The sequence below is a fragment of the Thamnophis sirtalis genome, unplaced genomic scaffold, assembly GCF_051295495.1.
Source record: "Thamnophis sirtalis isolate CommonGarterSnake01/CBP01778 unplaced genomic scaffold, rThaSir2_p1.2 scaffold_1, whole genome shotgun sequence".
Lineage (NCBI taxonomy): Eukaryota > Metazoa > Chordata > Lepidosauria > Squamata > Natricidae > Thamnophis > Thamnophis sirtalis.
In genome coordinates, this window is record NW_028261381.1 from 14692540 (window position 1) to 14719208 (window position 26669).

At 37.6% G+C, this 26669-nt stretch overlaps 1 protein-coding gene across 4 annotated transcripts in view; it reads right to left on the bottom strand.

Annotated features, from left to right (window-relative positions):
- Positions 1–26669, bottom strand: part of GULP1 (GULP PTB domain containing engulfment adaptor 1) — a 132927-nt gene that overhangs the window by 70945 nt on the left and 35313 nt on the right. For all 4 annotated transcript variants that reach the window (XM_087708022.1, XM_087708008.1, XM_087708030.1 and 1 more), the window contains exon 2: positions 11483–11610. The gene's annotated coding sequence lies outside the window, so the exon portion shown is untranslated. The remainder of the gene's footprint in view (positions 1–11482; positions 11611–26669) is intronic.

The window sequence follows — 26669 nt, forward strand, 5'->3', positions numbered from 1 at the left end:
TTGTTTAGATGTTTGCTCATGATTTTTAACTTCTTTGTTTTTTTAATACCTTTTTTATTAGACTGTAAGCCACCCACGCTCTCTGGGAATCAGGCAGCCTATAAATTCTACTAAATAAAGCAAATAATGAATGTACTTCATTCTGAAGAAGCTTGCAGCATGGCCGGTGAAACATCACATTACAACATCACATTAGGCATTAGTCATAAGTCATTTGATAATCAAGAACAGCTGAGAAAACCTACCCACTATGATTAAGTTGAATAATATTTATTTACTGAATCTTTTACTTATCTGGAAAGTTTGCAACACTTCTTTTTTTTTAAAAAAAAAACTTTTACTAAATATATCTTAAAGCACGGAAACCATAGATCAGTAATAACAGTTTGCCCATGATTATGGTGATGCAAACAAATTATCCTGTTCAAATGGTGGGGGGAAACTGAAGATTTAAAAACTACTTACCCCAAACCCTGAGGAACTTAAATGAGAGGGCAGAAGGAAGGGAACAACTATGGCAGTGTTTCTCAACCTTGGCATTCTCAACCAGTGAATGCTGACTGGGGAATTCTGGGAGTTGAAGTCCAGGCATCTTCAAGTTGCCAAGGTTGAGAAACACTGAACTATGGGGATGAGATAAAGACTAGCAAATCAGCTACCACTACTTCTGCTTAGTGAAAAGCCAGAAGAGAAGGGGAGGCAGAAAGTAGAAACTGGGCAGTATTAGAAAAGGAAATCTAAAAGATACCGCTTTTCAAATTTCACTAATGTAACCAAAGGTAACACTAACCTTAGAACAAAGAAGGCCTGAGTGAGGAAAATGGAAACAGAGTGAGGAAAACAGAGAGAGGAGAAATAAAGAATTACATGGTATAAATACAGGCAATACAACAATAAAGCGGAGCAATAAAGGAAGACAAGGCTAACAGATTCTTCTTGAAAAAAGTAGTAGTATTTTTGGTATTTAAATAATGTATATTCATTTAGAGGTCCACTTTTGAGTTGAGCATCTGGTTAACTGAAATCACTTAATTACTGGATACAGTATTTCTAGCAGAAAAAAGTGCATGAAAAACACTAATTTGTAGAGTATCCCTTTTTGTATCTAATGTAGAACTCAAAACACTACAAAGCACTGAAGGAAAGGCCTCAAACCCTAACATCCAAAATATGCCTACTCCTCAACAAAACTCAGGCCTAATACTACTCAGCACACAACAATGCATGCAGTAGTAGTTGGAAAGGGTCTGTCACCTGGGAGATGAGCAGCTACTCCATTTCCATGCTATTTCTCTTACCAAATGTCTCACTTTAAGGCAGTGAATCTCTCCAGAATGCCACAGAGATTCCCTCATGTCCGTTGCAAAAGTTTGATTTTAAGCATTTGCAACTGAAAGGCATGTGGACCCATGAGGAATAGTAAACCTTCAATTGGACACCAGAGAAGTTATCTGGAACTGCACATTTTGACCAACCCCCCAAATACCATAATGAATAAGAGACAACTTTAAAGATGACGACAAAATGACAGGTGGAGATAGACTAGTTTTATTACTCTGAACCCAATCCCTCTCACAGAATGATTGTTTTAGAGAAAATGCTCAGCAGGGGCATATGTCTGCTACCCTGAGTATTATAATAATTTAACCATACTGAACTGGTATCATAAGAGGAGTGTCTCTCCCATAAACAATATGGTGAAATGTAATTTACAAAAACCCATACTGGATGAGTCATTCTCCAAGTCAACAAATGGCCTACAGGACTCACAACTTTTGGCTGAGCAACCAGGGTCAGCAGCTGCAGGACTATTGGAAAAAAAATTGCTTACTCATCACAAATATACAAACATCATAGCAAGAAATCAAATGATCTGTTATCATAAATCAAACCCAAAAGAACACATCAGTTCTGGAACATGCAAAATCAGAAATAACCGAGGATAGCAGGTCAACCTTTGATTTACAATACAAAATAAAGTATTCATAGTAGCAGATTTGGAAGAACTCCAAAAACCTACCCAGGGCAAGGAAATTAAATTCCTTGTCAGAAGCAACTCAAATTGTCGAGGCAAACTAGGGAGAGTTGGCGGTAGAGGAAACCAGCATAGCTACTGAATTATTTTCATTCCCAAAAGAGGTATGAACGTGTAATGTTGCAAGTTCACTACACAGTTGAAGAATTATAAAGGGTGTTGGAATAATATTTGAAGGACAGTGAAGATGATGCACTGAAATTAGTGCATGATGGTTTACTGAACCAAACTGGTGTATAAAAAGACCGAATGAGGAATAGAAAAGAAAAATGGCAAAACAAAGTATTACATGGCCAGTACATAAACAAAACTAGCAAGCAAAGCAGATAGCAACAAGATCTGGCAATGACTAAGAGCAGGAAAGTTGAAGAAATAGACAGAGGAATTAATTCTAGCTACATAAGATGAAGAACAAATGAGAAAACAGCATAAGACATCAAATGCTGCCTCTGTAAAAAAAAAAGCTAAAGAAACAATGAGCTACTGCAAGATCACATAAACTGACTACAAACAATAGCATGACAAAGTGGCAACAATGGCAAATCTGAATATCTGCAAGCAATACTATTTTCCTACAAGAAAGGGTTAATGGGACCACAAAATGGACAATAAAGCTAAATGAAGAAGTTAAAGTGCTCTTAGACTTTAGAATCAAACACCTGCCATAAAAAATGCCAGATTTAACTTTCTTATCAACAAGTTGTTATTAAGAAAGACAAAAAAAATCTGAATAGTGGACATTTTAGTACCTGCAGACATGAGAACAGAAGAAAAAGAATTATAAAAAATCACAAAACATCAAGATCTGCAAATTGAAGTAGAATGATTGTGGCAAAAGAAATCAAAAATAGTATAATAATAGGGTGCAATTCCAAAACAACTAAAACCCCAGGTAAACTCCAAAAGCATTGACAAAACCACTATCAATCAATTTCAAAAGGCAGGTTTATTTCGAACAATTTATAGCTTAACACCATCAAACAACAATATCTTATTATGCCAGCTTCCTGGCATAAGAAGGACTCAATAGGTAGATAAAGATTCCAATTCCAAACCCAGTCTAAACATCTGGCTGACTGTGCAACCAATCATAATAATAATAAGGAACATGGAACCGCCTATATTCATGAACACTAACTTAGTAATTCTTGTGTCCTTGGTTAAGACTGGAATTATTATGTTTCCACCAGACATAGACTATGAATCTAATTGTAGATTACACATTCATAATAATAAATCCCATGAGGCAGATATCGTGTTTCCCCAAAAATAAGACAGGGTCTAATTTTCTTTTGACCCCCAAAATATGTGCTTGGCCTTATTTTCAGGAAGGTCTTATTATTTTTGAAGTGCAGGAGGCGGCGAGCATGGTCAGCACTTCATGGCTGCTGCTGTGTTGCAATATTTTCAGGGAGGGCTTATTTTCAGGGGAGAGCTTATTTTAGCGCATGCGCTCAAAAGCCCAAGGGAGGTCTTATTTTCAGAGAAACAGGGTGATTACCCATCAGTGAGATTTAGCTGGTATTGTGATGAATTTCATCCTAGTCCAGAATGTGCTCTTAGTTTAACAAATGAAGTAAGCTAGGAGACATTTCCCAGAAATACCCAGTCTTTCTTGGACCAATCTTGATCCAATTAGAAGTTTGAATTTTTAAATTCAAACAAGCAGAGCTTGAAATTTGCTAAAGCAGCTCAAGTCAAGAAGCTGACCATTTAGTAACATGGCTAAAATATAAAATCTCACACAATTGCAGAGACCCTGAAGACAGTGAATCTTCCTTCTTGTGGTGCTGTAGTATAATATGAAGCATAATAAATAGCAATGGATATCTTCTCTTTTACACAGTACTATTAAATGTCTTCATTCTGGTTGAAAAAACAATTGGAGGAGTGAGGAAATGTACAAAATCCAGATGGGTCAAAAGATCTTTGTGGGAAAACTTAATGACTGGCATTCCATTCACCACAATGATGACTGTAATTGTTTTAAAATGTTTTAGAGGTTGAGGCAACAACAACAGGCCAAGATATTTTCAGGCATTGATTAACTATTTAGAATCTGTCCTGGAAATCCAGAGTTTGTACAGAAGCTGTTCTTTCAGTAGTTGGATCAACAAGGTTTTCTATTTCAGTGAAATGAGTAAACAGTGACTTCTACATAACGAAGCACTGGTTGCTGAAACACTCAGCCATGAGTTGAAAACTTCCTCATGAAAATGGGGAACAACATTAAAAGTAGGTCACTTACATCATGTCTCTGTACTAAATCGTGTGAAGAGCTTAGAAGAACTCATTCACATTCTTTTAAAACTGCAAAAAGAAAAATAGTTGAGGAAGATACAGTATTAGAGTTGGTTTCTCTAGTATTCCACCTTACATCAAATGTCTAGATAAATCTCACCATGCTTGAGTATACCACTAGGCAACAACAGAGAAGTTAAATAACATTTTTGCCATGCTGTTTTAGGAGGTTAAAATTGGAAATATATTGGTAATGCAACCACATATAATAAACAAGCATCTCTGAAGAATGCTGATTTATTGGCAACATTTTTTCTTTAAGTTACAATTGCAACAAGATTCTTCTGAAAACAATCTCCTTCCTTAGGCTAAGCTTCTTATAAATTCCAAATCAGTTTGATCTAACACTCTGAGAACTATGCTCCATGCTTTGCTCTCAGTGGCAAATTCATTTTGGGGCTCAAGCTAGGCTGAGAATGAGAATCTGCCTTAAATATGACTGAAATAAGTCTGGGGTTGTGTTGTTGCTGTTGGCAGAGTCCTTGACTCAACTTATCCTGGCTCACAAATCCATCTCCATTTGGAAGAAGAGAATAGTTACTGATTAGTGTGAACTTTTACTTCATGCTCTGTTAAAGATGGGTTGAAGACAGCCATACTTGAAGCTTAGCAAAAAAACATTTGACTCTGACTAACAAGATGACAAAAAGAAATCCTCATATCACCTCTCCACTACTTACAGTGACTTTATTATTCCATTCGCAGATACCTCTACAATACTACATGTCCCACTGCATAGAAGAGGTATTCACCTGCCAGGTTTTGACACCCCACTTCCAAAGACAATGGAGGGGAGATATAACAGCATCCCTTTTTAAAAACACCTTTGCATCTATTCAGATGCAATGACTGAGATTTATATCCTTGTTCTCCATGTGTCATACTGAGCATTTAGAGTTAATCTTCTTCCACAACAGCAGATGCTGGCCTTAATCTGAAATCTTACCCTTTCTGTTGACAGATCAATTCAGGATAATCATTTCAAAAGTGAAAAAATTGCTCTGCTATAAACTGTAATTAAAAGACAATGGTATTGATGTGAATGCCTTCGCACTCCAATTCCATTCCTCCCTTACTGACACCCATCATACAGACACATAATCACACATAGAGCTGTATGTGCACATACCCTCTTTTCTTTCCTTCTTCTCTTTTAATCAATACTGAATAGCATCCATACAATCTATTATTAGCTTTTTTTTTAAATGCCTTTTTGGTCTCTGATCTCACAGATACAATATCACATACAGTTAAATAAGATTACTTATTTAGTTGCACTGCATTGATATACATTATTAACAATCCTTGTGAAATTAAATCACAGATGAATGGGCATATCTGAGTTGAAGATGGACATGAGAAGAAATATAAATCGGAAAATATTAGGTAAGGTTTCCAAGGAACAGCATTTATGGTTGTGTATATCTTAAAATGATTAGTAAAGAAATGTTTCAATGTTCTCAGAAATAAGCTCAGTTAAGTTTTTGAAGGAGCTCTGACTTTTTTTCATTCAATGAAAAGTCCTGCAAGACCTTAAAATGACTTAATACAGATGAAAATGCCAACTTAAGGACATAATATTGTGGAAATAACCTGCTTGATTTGATTAAATTATGACTGTTATGACAGCATAATGTACTTTTTCATTTTTTGGACTGTTGAACTTGTGTAAAATGAATCCATTGGTGTTCTGTATTTCTTAAAATCATTGAAGAACAGAATCAATATAAATGTTATTTACGGCTCTTATATTAGAATGTCACTTTATTTTGGAATGGAACAGAGAATAGGCCTCATCGGCCGTAGCCCTCACCCTGTGAAATATCTTCCTTCCTGAGGCGAAGATAACCCCTATCTTGCTTGCCTTTAAAAAGTCAGGAACATTCTTGTTTGTTATGCATTTGAAGGCAGAATATGCTTTACATCTCTCCAGAGCCTTTGGTTTGACATAACTCTATATTTCATAAATATAAATCTAATTACATTTATTGACTGTGAAAGTTTATTTTATGGACTGTGTTATTTTATTGGATGTATGCCACTTGGAGTCCCTGAATATGGGTACAGTATAAATTGGATAAATAAATAGCTCCAATATACCTGTTTTAATAAACCATTTTTACTTATTTGATCTCCATAGACTCAATAATAATTGTTGACAGGGCGGGAATGAGGGACAGAGGGAGGGAAGGAGAGAATGTATATAGCAATATATAGCAATAGCAGTAGACTTATATACCGCTTCATAGGGCTTTCAGCCCTCTCTAAGCGGTTTACAGAGAGTCAGCATATTGCCCCCAACAATCTGGGTCCTCATTTTACCCACCTCGGAAGGATGGAAGGCTGAGTCAACCCTGAGCCGGTGAGATTTGAACCGCTGACCTGCTGATCTAGCAGTAGCCTGCAGTGCTGCATTTAACCACTGCGCCACCTTGGCTCTTTTGTATGTATGTATGTATGTATGTATGTATGTATGTATGTATGTATGTATGTATATTGATTTATGACCAGACTTAGCACCAGAATCTCTGTTGCTAAGCAGGGTGGTTCTTAAGTGAATCATGCTTGATTTTACTACCTTTGTTGCCATAGTTATTAAGCAAATCACATGGTTGTTACGTGAGCTTCTCCCATTGACTTGACTTGTTGGAAGGCACCTGGGAAGGTTGCAAATGGCAGTCACATGACCCCAGGATGCTGCAACCATTATAAATACATGCCAATGTCCAAATTCTGACCATGAGACTATGTGGAGGCTACAATGGTTTAAGTACAAAGACTGGTCATGACTACCATATTTTTCAGTGCTATTGTAGCTTTGAATGGTTGTTAAATGAATGTCTTGACAACTGTATTCAAATTTTCTTACTTATTATATATTTCTTACATTCACTGATTTTTTGGAAGACAATTAAGAATATTATTAGAGCTGGTATTTTACACAATATGAAATCTCTGCTAAGAGGAAACACAATGAGCTAAGTACAAAGGCTTCCTGTGGTTCAGTGCGAATTTCATCCAGGCTTGTTTTGATTTACATTTTAGGAAAAGATTTTTAGAAGAGGTTTTATTTATCTTTTCTTTTTTTAAATGAAAGCAAAAAAAGCAGCAGGAGCAAGATGCGTTGAATAAATGTTTTGAAGTAAAGCTAAAATAGGATTACGTTACACTTTGATTAAAATCATTTGGAAAAACACTTAAATATGTCAAATTATACTGAACATATGCAGCAACATTGGAAAAGCGTAAATATGTTTTGATAAAAACACACAGAGTCCATAATTAGAGCAGCCAAAATAGAGTACTTTGCTCACAGTCTGAAGTAAATAGAGTTAATTTATTACAGCTTGATTAGCACTTTACTAGTTTAGCACCAAAAAGCTTCTAGTCTTTTAATAGATAATAATTTCCATATGCCCTACAAGGTGACAGAAGAACTATTGTATAGTCCTGAGTCTAATACAACCCCCTCAGACTAAAGTGCCATGAAAATAATAGTGTGGTACTAATCACTTCCAGAAAACAGAAAAAAACATGCAAAGATAAGCACTTAGTAGTTGAATTTCAAGCCAGTCTTCCAGTCTTGAATTTTTTACTCAAAATGGAATTACAATCTCAAAGTCAATCCAGAGCTGTGATGGCTAACCTTTTTGTCATCACGTTAGGGTTAGCCCATAATGCAATGTGCATGTGCATGCAACCCCCTATGCTTCCTCACCCCACACACATGCGACCCCCCACACTCCCTCTGCTCCGCACATGTGCGTATGGCACCCCTCTGCACCCTTGTTGGGCCTCGTAGGCCTACCAGCAGCCTCCTGGGACCAAAAAATGGGCCACAAGGGGAGCGCTGCATCCCCGTGCTCCCCTCTCCCCAGCACATGTATGCATGTCTCCCACATGCACCCCATCCCCATGCATGCATGCAGAGACCTGAAAATCAGCTGGCCAGCGGGAGACGCATGTACATGCATGTTGGAGCTGAGCTGGGGCGATGGCTCATGTGCCCGCAGAGAGGGCTCTGTGTGCCACCTGTAGCACATGTGCCAAAGGTTTGCCATCATGGATAAAGAGCATGGCAGCAGGGAATTGGCAGTGACAACAGGAGAAGAATTTAGGTCCACATGTAAGTTTTCAACCCATGTGCTAATCTCTTCAACACCATAGAATATGCAAAATCATTTGAGGAAGAACAGAAAATATAGGGTCATAGTGCAGTTAATCATTAAAAGACAATATAATGCTATATTATAAGAAGTTTTTATCTTGTATAAGAAGCTAAATGTCTTCAAAAGAAAAAACAAGAAAGTCCAGTTGCCTTCTGAAAAAGCACCTTTGGAACAACCACGACCTGAATGACTGAGAATCTCTACAGACTTATAGTTAAAAAGACTTTTTCCAAATAACTAGAAGTTCAAAAATTTTGCTTTGGATTAGAGTGTAAATGAGCAAATGATAGCCACAAAGAACGTAGACCAAGAAGAATGAATTGTACTTAAAACAATATAATTCATTACAGATGAAACTGAAGTGGAAGACTTCTAAAGAAGTTCAAAAATTTGTTTGGGAACAAGAATGATATAATAAATAGTAGTACTGAAGGGAATGATATACTATATTTTTCGGAGTACAAGACGCATCTTTTTACCCCCCCCCCAAAAAAAGAGGGTGAAAATCTGGGTGCGTCTTATACTCCAAATGTAGCTCCACCCACCCACTCTGCGCATTGCATTTTTGGGGGGTTCTATGTGGCGGGGATCCTCACTTTCACATGGCGCCTGATTGGAACTGACTGCCACCTGAAACATGATGCACTTGTTTGGCCTCTGCACGTGCCCTTTTTGGAATCGGGGAGGGGACCCTACAGCCCAAAAACGCTTTCATTGAAAAGGCTTTCATTGCAGTTCCCCAGGCAGCTTCGGGTATTAGCCAGATGAATACTGATGGATGCAGCTGGGAAAGAGGCAGAAAGATTTTTTTTCCTGATTTCCTCCCCCAAAATTAAGGTGCGTCTTTTACTCTGATGCATCTTATACTCCGAAAAATATGGTAAATGTTACCATAAAAGAATGAATTGAGAAAATAAAGTAAAATGTTGTGAGAATGTTGGATAATGATGAGATTGCAGGGGTAAATTTGTGTAGTTCAAAAAAGTGCAAATTTGATGTGATTTCCTCACGGAACAATGCTTCAATTTGTTAAATACTTGTTTAAGACTTGTTAAATTGAAGCACGTTAAACAGTGCTTCAATTTGTTCAATACTTGTCTATGCTTGAAGATTGGAAGAATGCTTTTTGCTTAATGCAAGGAGGTAGAGAGCAAGAATGAATGTAAAACACAAATGATTTAGTTGGTGAACTGTGACTAGGGAGATGTTTGAATGAATTCTGATTGAAAGGGGAGAAAAGGAGACAATGATCAGAATTTGGGAAGTGCACAGCAACTGAATTCCAAGCAGGACTTTAGCAGACTAGATTTCCCCCCCCCCCCTTCTTCAGCATTAGAGAACACTAATTTTAAAAAGTGTATTTTTTAAAAAAAGCTTGAATTATCAAATGTTTTATGTGAATATGGAATTGAAGTGTCGTATAGATGGAAATTAAGCATGGGCAAGAAAAAGAAATTGAATACTTGACAAATACTTCAAATTTGAACAAGGAATGAGAAAATTATGGGGATTCCCTAACTGCCTAATAGGCTTATGGACAATTGTATAGAGAATGTAGAAGGTATATTTGTTGTAAATGTGTACTTTGTTGAATGTATGAGGACTTCATATACAGATGATGCTGCGTTGTTGGGTAATGACCCACAATAATTGGAGCAAATATTTGATAGACTATATGATGCAATGGATCTGAAAATTATGTAAATTAATGTAGCCTGGATCAAAATAGTTGTGTTTGGCATAGGAGGCTGTTGGCAAAGACCACGAGGAAGCATAAGAATCAGAAGGAGAGAAAATTCCCCTAATTTGCAATGAAAATTCCAGAGCTATGCAAAAGATATTCAAGTGTTTCTCTAGGTTAAAACTGCCTCCTCAACCATTAGTATTAAAGGATATGACAGTGGAATAGGATCTTTCAGAAGGTGTGCTTAAAGAAAATAAGGAAACATAAAACAGTTATGTACTGTTACTTCAAAAGGATTTTGGCTTAAATAAAACTAATTGGTAATTTCACCAATTGAAATATCACTCAGTTTTTGAACCATCCTTCAATGCATTTTTTCCTCCCTATCTTTGAGGATATTCAAGACTATGTAGTTAGTAATGTGGGTGCTGCAACACACATGCATGCACAAACAAACACACAAATGCACAGTAAACTAAATATGGATATTATGGCCCTACAAATATTGAATGACTGCCAGCATCTGTCACAATTATCCAATTAGCTAGAGGGACAGTCTTCTCTAATATTATACATACAAATTCATCACACCACATTTAAATTTCCAAATTATGCCTTGACTTTATAAAACAAGCATCAAAATTCAACAACATAGAAGAGCATTTTCTAATCATTGTATATCTTTTTCTGCAAATGTAATATTTTTTTCAAACAGTTTAGATTCAACTGTAACTGAACGATATGCAAATGTGCACTCAGAAGACAAGGATTGAAACAGTTTTCTCTGAAAACATGGAATTAACAAGACACAGTAATCATTTGCAAATTTTCTCTATTTAATTATTTCCAATACATTGGTATTTATAGATTGTCCTCAATTTATGACCACAATTAAGCCCAAAATGTATGTAGCTAGACGAGACAATTAAGTGAATTTTGACCCATTTTGTGACATGACCTGCCACAGTTGTTAATTTGAATCACTGCAGTTGTTAAATTAATATGGTTGTTAAGTGAATCCGGCTTTCCCATTGATTTTGCTTGTCAAAAGGTCAGAAAAGGTGATCATATGATCTGGGAACATTGCAATTTTCATAAATATGAATCAGTTACCAAGTATCCAAATTTTAATCATGTAATCATGGGGATGTTGCAATGGTCATATATATATATATAAAAGTCATGTCTCTTTTTACTCTTTAACTTCAAACGGTCACTATATGAACTCTTGTAAATTGAGGACTACCTGTGTAAATATTAACAAAAAGTCAATTCGAAGCATGAAATTCTTACCGTGATAAGCTCAGATTTATAGCAAGGATCAAAATAGTTGTTTGTTTTCAAGAGGAATAATTCACTTTCTTCTCCACATATTTGACTTCATGGAATTGTTTCCTATTTTTCAGTTAAGGATGAATAGGCTGAAAGAAATAAATAAAAATGTCAGCTTTTAGGTAAGTGAACTGGTCATCAATGAAGAACTATTAAGAATTATTTAACTGCATTCAAAAGAATAAAAAATATTAGTACATACAGCTTTTCAGGGGTGACTTATGAGGTATCACCACTTTTGGGGAGTATTTACTATTTCAAAGCTTCCTTGTTTAATATCTGATTTAATAGGAATGGAACTAAAAAACCTTTTTCTACATTACCACTTACATTAGTCAAGTATTGGGGAATCAACATTGGGAAAGGGAGAGAATTTTCTAGAAGAGTAAACAAGTTTAAGCAGTAGAAGGAAATCAAGTAGTAAGAAAATACGTTTTACAGCCCTTAGAGGTGAGGTGAGCAAATATATGATTCTTTGGTTATCCAAAGTAAAAAAGCAATATACCTGTCTATCCACTTCTGAGATTTAAGTGGCAGCAGTAAACAGAAAAACCTCAAGGCATCTTGCTTAATAAATGTATCAAGGGTATCTGAAATGCTAGTTTAATACAATGAATTTAAGAATGATCTTATCAGTTCTCAGATCACTTCTCTAACCATATTTGTTTGCATTTACAAGTCGAAGATTTTCTATGAGAAAGATACTAACTATGCATATCTGTATTGATAGACCCAGAATTACATTATTTTATATTCTACATAATACAAAAAGGAGTTTGGAATTATGACCATTTTTAATTTGATATTTCTATTTAAATGAAACATTGTGTGATTGATACAAGCATAACATTTCTATATTCAGATAAAAGCAAACACGAGTGCCCCTCTGCTCAGCTGAGATTTTCATACTTGAATAAACTAAAAGATTTATAACATCCATTTACAATTTTATACTATGGTAACAATAGACATGTTAATATTTCAGGACATTTACCCATATCATCTAACAGAGCTATATCAGGTAATGAGGGATTCTGGGTTGCAACCAGTGGATTAAGTGGGTTAAGTCACTTGGACCTATACTGACCCAAAGACTATTATTATGAAAAACTCAAAATGGATGATGGGATTAGTGCAGTCTGTTCACATTTTAATTGAAACTTTTGAACTTGAGCATCTTCAGGACTAAGAGCCATCTATTCCACTCTAAAGCAATCGAGGAGGTTAGGATATGTATTTGCTAAGTGTGGCATTGGAAAAAGCATATGCCTAAATTTTATATTTATATAAAATCTATTTATATTTTATATATTTTATGTGAGCCGTAATAGCACAGTGGTTAGAATCAGAGGTTGTATTCCACCAGTTCGGACCGGTTCACCCGAAATCGGTAGCGGAAATTGCAGGTGGCCCCTCCCACTTGCCACAGCTACGGCATCCCATTTTCACCAAAAGTGCATGCGTGGAAGGCTGACACGTGCGCTCACATTTGCGAACTGCTAGGGAAGGTAAGTAAATACAACCCCTGGTTAGAATACTGCAGGCTACTTCGCCTGGCTGCCTACTGTTTGGCAGTTCAATTCTCACTGGCACAAGGTTGACTCAGCTTTCCGAGGTCAGTAAAACGAGGACCCAAATTGTTGGGGGCAATTTGCCAATCTGTAAACTGCTTAAAGAGGGCTGTAAAGCATTCCGAAGCAGTATATAAGTTTAAGTGCTATTGCTATTTCAAGAGCAATGCCTGGTTATCACTCAACAATAGAATCCTTTTTTACACATGTATGCCTAAAAGCATGTATAGTTGCTTTGGAGGAATGTGGGGAGGAGGCAGGCCAGGGGTCCAACAGGAGTGGAACAGCTTGCTAGCAGGGAGGAACAGGAACAGGATGACCGAGAGAGGGCAAGCGGTGGAAATGAAAAGCAACAGAGTTCAGCTGATGAGCAAGGACTGTCCCCTCCTGATCCATAAGCCTGGAGAATGGACAATGGAGAGGATGCGGGAACAGCAGAGGCCAACACGACGACGCGGGAGAAGAGTGCCATGCCCCGCTTCACAAGGCACACCAGGGAACTGAGATTTAAGGAAACGCTGTGGGGAGGGGTGTTTGTCAGAAACAAACACTGAATTCAAGGAGTTTGGTGTGCCATTGCCAATGTTTAGAGTTTACTGGACATCTTGTTTTATTTCTTGCTTCCTGGATTAATTGTCGTGTTCCTTTGCTTCCTGGACTCATTGACTTATTCCCTTGCCCTATTGGATTTCTTACTTTGCGGACATTATGCTCATAGCATTTTGCTGGACTACTTACATCCAGAGGCTGCTGGAGGTATGTATGTGTATGTGTGATCACTTTGCTCTGGGACTTGCCATAACATGGAAACATTTGGGAGAAAGTTGGAGCAATAAAGGGGTGGTTTGAACTATTAGCTGACTGTGTTGCCTCTGTGCCTTACCCAAGGTCATCACAAGTAAGATGCTGATATTAAAACCCAAGCTCCACTCCTTTATATCATTCATAATTACACAGTTAACATTTTCTGCACATAAATTAATTTTTGCATTTTGTACACACTATACTCAAATGTACAAGCATATATATATATATATATATATATATATATATATATATATATATATATATATATATATATATATATATGTGTGTGTGTGTGTGTGTGTGTGTGTGTGTGTGTGTGTGTGTGTGTGTGTGTTTTTATATATATGTGACCAATGTATATTATTTACTGTAAACATGATTGTAGCAATGGGTGTAAAATGTATTTTTATAGTAATAAGAATGAAAGCAATTACGTAACTAATCCAGTAATAAATATTAGAATCCATTGTTTTCCATTAAGATCTTCTAAGCATCATTTTGATGTACCACACATGTTCTCGATTAAGCCAACACCAGTGGTTTATTAAAAAGGCAACAGGATATAAACCAGTTTTAATCTTGGCTGAAGCAATTTGGCTGCTGATCAGGACTATAAATGCACTTCCTGTCACATACATACACAAACACACACACACCCAAAAATAGGAAAAAAATATTTTCTCAATGATCCATCTGGAGCAAAGATGAAAATGTAGTTTTATTAGAAATGCAATGTTTTTGCCCTACGCACAAGTATATACTGTAAGTACAACATGCAGATATGAAGCTTACCAAAGTCTTACCTTCATCATTTATTATGTTTATAGTTCTAAGAAGAATGGTTACTTCTTAAGAGTGGATCTCTATTACAGAAATTTACAAGTTGACATACGTGCGAAGAGAACCTTTACCTTAATGAATAGTTTAAGCCTTTTTATGAATGGAGAAAACTCATTTGTTTCACACAATAATTCCTCAGCAGCTTATCCTCAGCCCTCTCATACTTAGAATGGTTACAGCATCTCCACAGTCACGTGATCAAATATTTAGGTGCTTGCATTTCAAAATTCAATCAGCATGTATTTACAATGCTTCAGCATCCCAGAAACATGTAATCGTGATTTCTGACCTTCCCATCTCACTTCTGACAAGCAAAGTCAATGGGGAAGCTGGATTCGTTTAACAACTGCATGATTGACTTAGCCGCAGTGATTTGTTTAAGAACCATGGCAAAAAAAGGCATAAAATCTGGCACGACTCCCTTAACAATCACTTTGCTTAGCAACATAAATTCTGCCACCTGGTCGTAGGTGGAGAAGTACCTACACTTTTCTGTGAGCCATTATTTCTCTACTAAAAAAAAAATTAATTGAATATAGATGTATTTCCAAGTAAGCTTGAACATGCTGCAACTTTATCCATAAAGCACTACTGCAGACTTCAGGAAATATCACTTCTTATTCTAAGGCAATAGAACAGTAGATAATAGAAGGCAATGAACCTTGAAAAAAGATAATCCGATCACTCAGCCAAAGCTCAATATTATTTTTTATTCCAGGCAATAGCACTGTAGGGAACTAAAAATGACTGGGGAAAGGACATCAAGTGTGTGTGTGTGTGTGTGCGCGTGCGTGTGTGTGTGTGCATGTAGAACAGAGAAAGCATCCCCTGGTACCCTTCTTTCCATAAAATGGTTAAAAGTGGAATAACCTAAGGCTACTTGCCTTAGGAAAGCCCATGCCAAGTACCCACAATGGTATTTCCAATAGCTCTGAAAAATTCTGTGCTTTTTGATAGGTGGTGAAAAAGAAACACATTTGCTTTAATTTAACTGTCTCGCTCTGCTTTTGCTTATCTTTTATCTCACTGTTTTTCCTCCATGTTTGCTTCCTGACCTCCCATTTGAAACAGCAAGACTGTCTGAATTCAGATATGGATGCTGGTAAGCTACAACCTATTTTTCTGCTAGCTGAGCAGAGTGGCAGAAAATGGTTCTGGGTACAAACTAAATTTACCCACAATAATTTAGTAACAGAGTTATTGAAATCCACCAATAGCATATCAATTATACAATATGGACAAAGCTCAAGACAGACGTAAGTTTAAAATGTACCCAGAATGTCATTAAAAAATCAGTGCTAGAAGTATTTGGAATCAACCTACTCATTAATTGCATATTTATAGATTTAGTTGTATTTCATTATATAATTTCATTAGACTATACTATATTTAAATAATGTTTTCTTCTGGATAAATTTTTAAAACTAGATACAATCTCTTCTAATATGAACATGTTATTTTCTCCTTCTACATCTGCAATATATTCAAATATATTTTAATATATTATTTTATTGTTCTGACAAGCACATAGTACCATGTAAGCAGTATCTTGTATAAGTGTTCCCTTGAAGCTGCATACATTAAATTAGTTTTATTGCAATACGAATGTATTTGCAGTTGGCAACTATCACTCTAGTAATAAATCCTGCCTTGCAATTCTGTTCTAGGTCAATTAGGATGGTGCCTCAGATAGTGTCATTTACTTTACTAAGAGCCGAGGTGGCGCAGTGGTTAGAGTGCAGTACTGCAGGCTACTTCAGCTGACTAAAGTAATAGAACGGCTGTTCGGCTGTTCAAATCTCACCGGCTCAGGGTTGACTCAGCCTTCCATCCTTCCGAGGTGGGTGAAATGAGGACCCAGACTGTGGGGGCGATATGCTGACTCTGTAAACCGCTTAGAGAGGGCTGAAAGCCCTATGAAGCGGTATATAAGTCTAACTGCTATTGCATTTGCTACTTTGACTTAATCCAAACTTTTCTTCTTGATAAATGTTTAACAAAAAGGCCAATAGGGAGACTGAGTCTTTCTATGTACTGCTTTATTTAGAGCCTTTTATCTTATTTTTCAGAGCAATTATTGTCTCTTACAGTTCGTCTACTAAAGTAAAGAAATAGGCCCCTATCATCAAATTTATAAGACATGGCAAACAAGGAATGAGAAATAGAGGGAAGATTCAGAGAAGATGGGGAAGTTTCAAAGCTGTTTAGGAAGGAATATTTATGCTGGAAATAATAGATGGCAGCTTGTATGAACTTCCTGAAATTCTTGCATAAACAGGATTTTGCTCTTGTTCCTTTGCCCAATACATGGGACATCCTTTAGCTTCCTAGTCCCAGAGAAGGTAAGTGTCCTTCCTGGTAGTGAAAGTCAAGGGAAACCCCTTAAAGTCATTCTTTCTCTGACTTGTATACTGTAAATAGGCATGTACATCATATGATTTGAGTGACCAATGGCAACAAAATTTCAGGGTCCGATGAATTAGGCTGAAGTGTCCTACCCAACCATGATTCTATCCTGGAGCAAAAGGTTTTGTATTAAATCTACAAAAATATATATATTCCTTACATATAAAGTACTTTTATAGCCTATAAGCCAGTGATGGCTAACCTTTTTGTCGTTGTGTGAAGAAAGCAACACACCCATGTGCCCACACCCATAATGCAATGTGCGCACAACCTGTGCATGTACACAATGCGCCCCACCCCCCATGCATATGCAGCAGAGACCGGAAGACCAGCTGGCCAGTGGGAGGTACATGTGCATGCACGGTGGAGCCGGGCTGGGGCGACAGCTATCATGCCCACAGAGAGGGCTCTGTGTGCCACCTGTGGCACATGTGCCATAGGTTCACCATCATGCCTATAAGCAGTAAACAAAATAAGTAAAGAATCTATAAAAAGATGAAAAAATGAATACATAATTGAGAAATCATAAGCAAGGAGAATGACAATTAAAAGAGATGATTGTATATGGACATTTTTATAGGGTACAGAAATTACCCCATAGATTCCAAGCAATTATTATATTTCTGTTAATCACATGATCAAATTATAGATCCCTAAAATATTCTTAAACTGAGTCTTAATCTTTTTTTAAAGTACTGATCTCTAATCTGATCATACTCTCTGTTGGGGTCATATTTATTGCCATGAATTTTAATTTTATGATTTATTTTCCTTAGTTATATTGCTTTATCCTGCATAGTTAGGATAAATAGATGGTAGAATATGATTATTCTGCCGATAATCGCCCCAGAAATAATCCAATTTCTTTTGAAATGTTAATTTTAACTACTTCTGGAGACCAGATCCACACCTCACAAGTTTTGTAATTAATATCAAGCATCTACAATCTTTATGACTATTCAGTACTGGGAAGAATTATCCATAAATTCTTCTGAGTCTAGTTCCAATGTAAGTTGTTAACCTGTCCTGCGTTGTAGAACCAAATCCAACTAGTACTAAAGGATAACTCTTGTCTGTCTGTCTGTCTGTCTGTCTGTCTGTCTGTCTGTCTGTCTGTCTGTCTGTCTCTCTCTCTCTCTCTCTCTCTCTCTCCCTCCCCCTTTCCCTCTCTCTGTCTATGATCATTTTAAACAACAGATTTAGAAAATGTGAAAAACAATTCTTTAGAAATCTTTTTTCAGCATCTTTTGTTCTGTTTAGAATTTTGTATGTTACAAATCATTGAATTTCATAGGCTTTGGCTGACAAGCAAGAGTATGGAAGCAACAAATATAATGGGAGGTTTTTACACAAAGCAGCATGTGAGCAAAGATACCACAGGGACAATAGTTTCTTTTTGCAACATGTAGCTTTTGACATTTAACTTTTATAAAGTGGAAAACCTCATTATTTTGGATGCATTAGGATTTAAAGGTAGATTAATTTAAATCTGGAGGAGGAAGTTAAAACTGACTACTTCTTCTTTAATAAACTCTGTCCAGATATTATCCAAGCTGGAATAGCAATTGTTTGTTATTGTTGTTATATAGCACCCTTCTGTTGTGGAATGATTGGTGAGATGAATACCTTCTTGTTAAGCCATTCTCAAAGTAAGCCCTTTCAATTAAAATCAAAAGGATTCTGATGTGATGGAAAAGCACTTGCTTAAACCAGGGATGGCAAATCTTTTTGGCACCAAGTGCCGAAAAGGGGGCATGCACACTCAAAGCCACAAACCCAAAAGAGGAGCTGCCCTGGGGGCATGCATGCACCGGAAAATGAACTTTTGGTTCAACTAGTTTTCCAGTTACTGGCGCACATGCACACATGATAATCAGCTGGCCGGCACGCATGCTTACCTCAGAAAACAGAAGATCAGCTCTTCCAATCTCTGGCACTGTCCTATGCACTAAGGCTAACTGATCGTCGTGCACACATGTGCATCAGAAACCCAGAAGAGGAATGGGCAACACCGCATGTGCCAGCCGACATGGCTCTGTGTGCCACTTTGGGCACGCCTGCCACAGGTTCACCATCATAGCTCTAAACTAATGTTTTCTATGTGATGGTATCATTAAGCATCAGGTGACTAAAAAGAGAAAGAAAATAACAAGAGGGAAGCAAAGGCAGAGAGAAAGAAAGGACTGTTCAAAGTTTATAGAAGTTTGCTTTAATAAATAAAATAAACATAGCAACATTGACTTTCTAGGAGATTTAAAGCTAAAGACTTATGGGAAGCAGGGAAGAGAAAGAGGCCAACAATTTTTGGCAGAGATGGAAAAGATCTCAATACAATTTCCTCCAGGTTTCAATGACTTTCTGTACAGAGCCAGCCATTTTGAAATCATGTAGAAGAACAGGAATAAACAAATTTGATAGGAGGTTAGATCATTAAACTGTGTATTTCATTTCATGTAAACTTATAAACCTACAATGACTTGCCAAACTGAATACTGCAAATCTTACAAGTTGCAATACAATTTAAACATCATCGTGTTTGATGATTATACTACACTAAGATATTTACCACCCCGAGGATTTGGAATAACATCCCCAAAACATTGTGGGACCACATCAATCTTATTCCTATTGCCAACATGAGTGGGTCTGGGTTTTTTAAGTTGAATGGAGTAAGACAAACAATTTCTCTTCCTCCTGTATATCTTTTCACATCCCTAAACAACAGAAAGCACATATTTTCAGGGAGATATATAACCTAAAAGTAGAAGGCTGAGTTCCAAATATGCCTTTAGGAAAAAAGCTTACAGAGTTTTGGAAGGATTTCTTATGTGAACTACCTCAAAACTAGAAAGTATAGAAAGAGAGGGTATCATTCGAGAGCCGTATAAGTTTAATTAAAAACCTAGGCAGATGGATCTAGACGGAGACGTTTTAGAGAAATCTCTTGGTTTCTCAAATTCTCAACTCACCAGTAAAATTTGCATGCTGAACTGTGATGGCCTAGCATTGTCTAAAATAAAGTAAACATGGTGGTATTATTATTTTATACAATTCTTTAATTCCAGCATTCAGTGCAGAGTATGTCTCTCATGTAATGCAGATTAAAGCAAAATAAATTCCCTCCTTCTTTATCTTTTTCCATCAGTTTAACACACTACAGATATGATAGTGTAGCATTGATGAGTTCTCCCAATATTATACTGGTGGAATAGGTTTATAATCAAGTGTATAATAATGTTCAAAATTATGCAGAATTTTCTAATGTATTTTGGGTAATCAATAAATACATTGTACAACTTGATGATTTAAATAAAAGTGTTATACTTTAAGCATTTTTAATAAGTAAACTATACAGAATCAGTTGGCTTGCAGTGACTAAGATTGCTAATTAATATATATTAGAAGATTATTTGGTGAGTATAGCCCACTGACCAATTCTGGAGGACAAGAAGAGATGGAAAAATCCACTATCACTTACGGCTCATGTGAATGTAACCTGTGTTTTCCTCCTTATATTGGAAGTAGTATTTTCCAGTTTGTGTTACTTCAAGTATTGTAGTCTGATCTCCCTGCTACACTTTACTTTTTCCTAGAGCAGTGGTCGGCAAACCGCGGCTTGTGAGCCACATGCAGCTCTTTGGACCCTCTCCTGCAGCTCACTGCTGACCCAATCGCGCAATCTGCTCTCCGCCCCGAGAAGGCACGAGCCTTCGCCTGCTTTTATGATTCCACGTCCTTCGCAGGCAACTCAGTGTCAGGAAGAGCTCCAGCTCTTTTCTTGTGCTCATCTCTTCCATGCGCGTGCAAGCAAAATACCTCCTGGGCCAGGATCAAGGTAGAGGGGACAATGACTCTCCTCCTGCTGTCGCCACTGCGTAATGAGGTGAGTAACTGGCTACGCAGCGCAGGGGAGTCACACTGTGCAGGAGACTCTTCAGTGCCAGACTTAGGCCAGCACGAGCCGCAGTCCCCTTCGTGTTGGGGAATGGGGAGCAGCAGCTGGTTGGGTGCAGGAAGGGAAGAGCCCCAGCTCTCCTGCGCTGCACATGGCTCTCTTTCTACAGGGCTCTGGAACTCTTCCCTCTCTGCATCCAGAGACACTTGCTGTGGCTCCTTCCTGAGCCAACACGAAGGAGACCGTGGCTGGCGCTGACCTGAGTCTAGTGCTGAGGAGTCTCCTGCGCAGTGTGGCTCTCCTACGCAGTGCAGCCAGCTACTCACTTCTCAGTGGCAGCAGCAGAAGGAGTCGCTGTCCCACTGCTGTGATCCCGGCCCAGGAGGGTATTTTGCTTGCACGCGCAAGAAAGAGATGAAAGAGAAAAGGGGAGAAAGAGAGAGAGAGAGAAATGAAAGAGAGCTGGAAGGAGAGATTGGGAGAGAGGGAAAAGAGAGGGAAACAAATTAGCGAGAGAAGGGGGAGAGGGAGAGAGAAGTGAAAGAGAGCTGAAGGGAGAGAATGAGAGAGAGGAAAAAGATAGGAGAACAAATCAGGGGGAAAGAAAGAAAGAGAAAGGAAAGAAAGAAACTAACTTTCTCAGACCTATGACAAAAGCAATGGCAAGCTGGATCTCTTGCCAAGAAAACTGCAGTTTGCCAGAAGGCACAAACTGGAAACAAGTCTGATTTTTTAAAAAGAAAATAATAGAGATGGCAAAAAAAAATGCATCTGAAAATAAGATTCTTTATAATTTTGGATAACGTATTATTGTCCAACTCAAAATAAATCAAAATATATAACCTATTGCTATTAGTACAATCTTGCCAGCTTCTATCAACTTAGAGTTCACTATGAAAAGATTGTAGAGAAGCAATTTCCTACAATTAATAACTTTATTTTGGATTTGCTATCGTATTCAATGAGAAAGAAAGAAAAAGAAAGAGGGAAAAGAAAGAAAGGAAGGAAGGAAGGAGAGAAAGGGAGAGGAAAAATAGAGAAAAACAGAAATGAGAGGGAAGGGGAGAGAAGAGAGAGAGAGAGACCCTATTCCCACAGAAAACACTGAGCCATTAAACCTGGGTAAGTATGTCTGGGGGGGATGTCATGTGACTGGGTGGGAGTGATGTTGAGTTGGCCACACCCACCCAGATTTTGTGGCTGCCGGTGTTTTGTTCTCTGTGGGAAACCAGCCCAAGTGGCTCTTTGAGTGTTTAAGATTGCAGACCCCTAGCCTAGAGAAAGAAAGTAAAGTGCAGCAGTTTTGTTGTCCACAGTATCAGGATACTTGAGCCTGCCAGTGGTCCCCACCCATACAATTCCAGCCTCTTCTGTAATTATTATTATCTGCAATGTTCTACCAGCACAGCAGTTTAGTATTTGCCTGATATGCAGAAAGTGACTAGTCCAAAACCCAGGAGAAACATGTATTTTAATTATTATGATTGTCCTGAGATACAACTTCTACTATTATAGCTTTGTAATTTACATTAAGATGCTATTAGACAGAAAGTTAGAGTGTATTAGGCAGAAAGTTGGTGTAGTGGTTAAGACAGCAGGCTAGAAACTGGGAGATAGTGGTTCTAGTCCAGAGGTGGGTTCCTACCAGTTCGGACCTATTCGGTAGAACCGGTTCGTCAAATCTACCGAACCGGTTAGAAGAGGTTCCACCAGTGGACCCGGAAAGCAGGCCACACCTACAGAAGAGGTTCCAAAAATTTTTAAAACCCACCACTGGTCCTTGGATATGATTATTCTACACTATAATGCTCATATTTATAAAACTCAGTTCCTCTCTGAAAGGTAAGGATGACTACTGCATTTGTGGTGCAATCAGAACATTGCGTGTGTTGAAGCTGTTTTAACGCAAACCAAAGATGCCTTTTAAAAAACAAGTTTACATCATATTGAGAGCCGAGGTGGCGCAGTGGTTAGGGTGCAGTACTGCAGGCCACTTCAGCTGACTGTTATCTGCAGTTCAGCGGTTCTAGTCTCACCGGCTCAAGGTTGACTCAACCTTCCATCCTTCCGAGGTGGGTGAAATGAGGACCCAGACTGTGGGGATGATATGCTGACTCTGTAAACCGCTTAGAGAGGGCTGAAAGCCCTATGAAGCAGTATATAAGTCTAACTGCTATTGCTATATTCTTATGCATGCCAGTGCTGTGTGTGAGGTAATTTAAGGTGGTTCTGACAAGTGTCGTTGGCATCTTCATATCCGGTCACATGGGCGGCAAGCCACTCCCATCCAGTCACATGGGTGGCAAGCCACTCCCATAAAGGAGGCCACAGCCACAGAGTAGGTTCGGACAATTTTTGAAACCCACCACTGTTCTAGTCCCACCTTAGGCACAAAGGCAGCTGGGTGACCTTGGGCCAGTCATTTTCTCTCAACCATAGGAAGGAGGCAATAGCAAACCACTTCTTATAAACCTTGTCAAGAAAACTGAAAGGAACTGTCCAGATAATCTCTGAGAATCAGATATGATTGAGTAGATGAAAAAAAGGCTGTCTCCCCCTGCAAGCTAGATTAGTTCCCTCTCTGGTAGCCTTCCAGAAGTTAGTAAAAACAGAGCTCTTCTGGAAAGCACTTGGGGATTAATGTGGATATTGCCAATTTGTGTTTCATTGGCAGTTCTTGTCCCCTTTTATTTTATTCATATAGATACACATATACAATGATCTCTTTAATTCTTATTGCATCCTGTGTTTTTTATTGTGCTGTTAGCTCCTGGGACACCTTGGAGATTATGGCAGAATAACAATCAAATAAATAATATATGTCTATTGCCCATATGAAAAGTAGACTCATTAGTTCCATTTTGTTCTAGCACCAAAATTAAATGGTAACAATATTCAACAAGCGATATACTTAGGAACGCTCTTCCCAAGGAATCTTAATATCAGCTACTTCATAAATTATTGTATAATATCTATCTTGAGACTTCATTGTGGATGCACACTGGGTAATTGAGAAAGCCGAAGAATGCTAAAAAGAAGTATGTGCTCCAATGTTTATAGAAAGGCCTTTGATTGTGTCAATCACGTCACGCTGTGGAATGGGATTAGAAGAATGGGAATCCCAGAGCATCTCATTATCCTATATGCAGCTCAGGAAGACACAGTATGGACAGAATACAGTGAAACAGTCTGGCTTCACATTGGCAAAGGAGTAGATAAGGATGCATATTCTCTCCTTATTTATTCAATTTATGTGCTGAATATATATTAAAAGGAAGAAGTTTTAAAAATGAAGGAAGAAATACCAATAGTCTGTGTTATACTGATGACACTACTCTGATAGCCAAAAAATGCAAAGGATCTAAAAGCTATAATAATAAAAGGCAAGGGCTATATATTTTTTAAAAATGTAGCTAAAATTAAATATAAAGAAGCCCAAAGACATGATAACAGATACAACTACCAGCTATAGAATTAACAATGAATATAGTGAAATGGTGAAGAGTTTCAACCTCTTGGGATCAGCCAATTAATAGTAAGGGCATGAGCAGTCAGGAAGTACACCAGAGGCTAGCACTTTGTAGAACAGCTACTAAAAACTTGGAAAAGATATTCAGATGACATGATGTGTCTATACCTTAAAGTAGTGCAAGCAATGGTATTCCCTCTGAGGCTGTAGCAAGTGAAAGTTACATTTTAAAAGAGTGGAACAGGGAACAGTATTTATGCTTTTGAATTTTAGAGTTGGAGAACGCTCCTGAAATATGGATAACCAAGAAAACAAATGTAAAATGAAAAATCAACCCAGAATTCTCACTTGAGACATAAATGTCCAGGCTCAAATTATCCTGTTGCAGACATGCAAAAACTTAACTCTCTGGGGAGGGCTTTAATGCTGGGAAAGATAAAAGTAAAGAGAAGATAAGGATTAACCAGTATGGATGGATCTACAGTGGCAATGGGTCCACCATTGGAAGATCTGAAGGACCAGGTTAGGGGCAGGTTGTCATTACTAAGAATCACATATATAGAATGATATTTATGGTAATTGGCTTGTTTCTGAAAATGGAAAGAATGGAATACTGAAAAAGGGATTAAATGGAGAAGAAATCTACTCCAGAGGGCAAGATACAGAAGAAGAAGAAACTAAAGAATCTATGGATTTAAAGAGAAAAATTTTATTAGCAAAAGCATGGATAACACTGCTGACAATCAAAGATAAGCTGAATAAGGAAACAGAAAGAGGGCATCAAGATTATATGAGAGATCTTACAATCAAGGAGTTGTTAAGAGAAGTCTATACAAAGCTGATCAAGAAGATGATTAGAAGATTGACACCACAAATGGCAGAAGATATGAGACTGTTTTGCTATTGGAAAGACACAGGTTGATAGATGGAAGAACATAATTTAAAACTAGTTAAACTTAGTGAAATTTATTGATAATAGATGTAGCTTAAATAAACAACTGATAATCTTACTAATGTATACAATGTGTAGTGCTATGATGAGTATAATTAGATATGAATATTGAAAGGTACCCATGTAAGGGAGATTAGCAATCCCTTTGGATTATACATTAATAATAATAATAATAATAATAATAATAATAATAATAATAATAATAACAACAACAACAACAACAACAACAACAACTCCGCCGTTGCTGGTCCCAAGCCCGGATGAGAAAGGAGGAGGGTTGGGGTCAGGTTGGCAACTGGCCCCATAAAAAACCCCTCCAACCCATACAATATGGTGAAAGAAACGAATAAAAATTTTATACCGCATCGGTCGTTGCGCGGGTTAACAAGGGCTGTGGCAGATGTTGGGGTCCCTGGACATCCGTCAACAAGTGGGCTACAAGTGGACCAGCCAACAAAACGACAAAAATATAGTGCAGATGAAAACCATGCCATAATGGCCTGTTACTACAACTCAGAGCCAGAAAAAAGAGGTTATTTAAAGCGAATGTATGAATTATGGAAAGAACAATATCCAGATTCAAATGTTAGTGAAAACGACTAGCAGATCAAAGGCGATTTATTATACAGAATAAAGTGTTTAGTGAAGTTTAACTTGAGGAAATTCAGGCAAATTGCAAAACCAAAAAAACAATATCACAAGCAGAAATAACTGATATTCAAGACACAACTAAAGACATTATAATAGAACTCCCAGAAGAAGATCTCGGAAGGAAATAACACCACCACCACTAGAACCAGTTATCACTGAACCAACTGATGAACTAACTCAAAAACAAAAAGAATTGAAGGATAAGATCATGGAGCATTTTCTGCTTAATGAGGAAAAGCAACGTTTACCATCACTAAAAACTGTGCCTAAGAAAATTTTGGCCCCTATCATGAAAATGGTTAATGCACTGTTTTCAACAATTGAATCAGGATCCATCTTGGAAACGAACCAGTTAATGTACAGCGCAGCTGTAATAGTCACTAATGAACTAGGCATTAAAATCAAAATAGCTAGTCATACAACAGAAAAAGCATCAAAGCCAAAGTGGAAAATCCGATTAGAACAAAAAGTCAAAAAATTAAGGGCAGATGCTAGTAACTTAAAGAACATGCATGAGCAACGGCTTAAAAACAACAAAACCATAGATCGGCTAATCA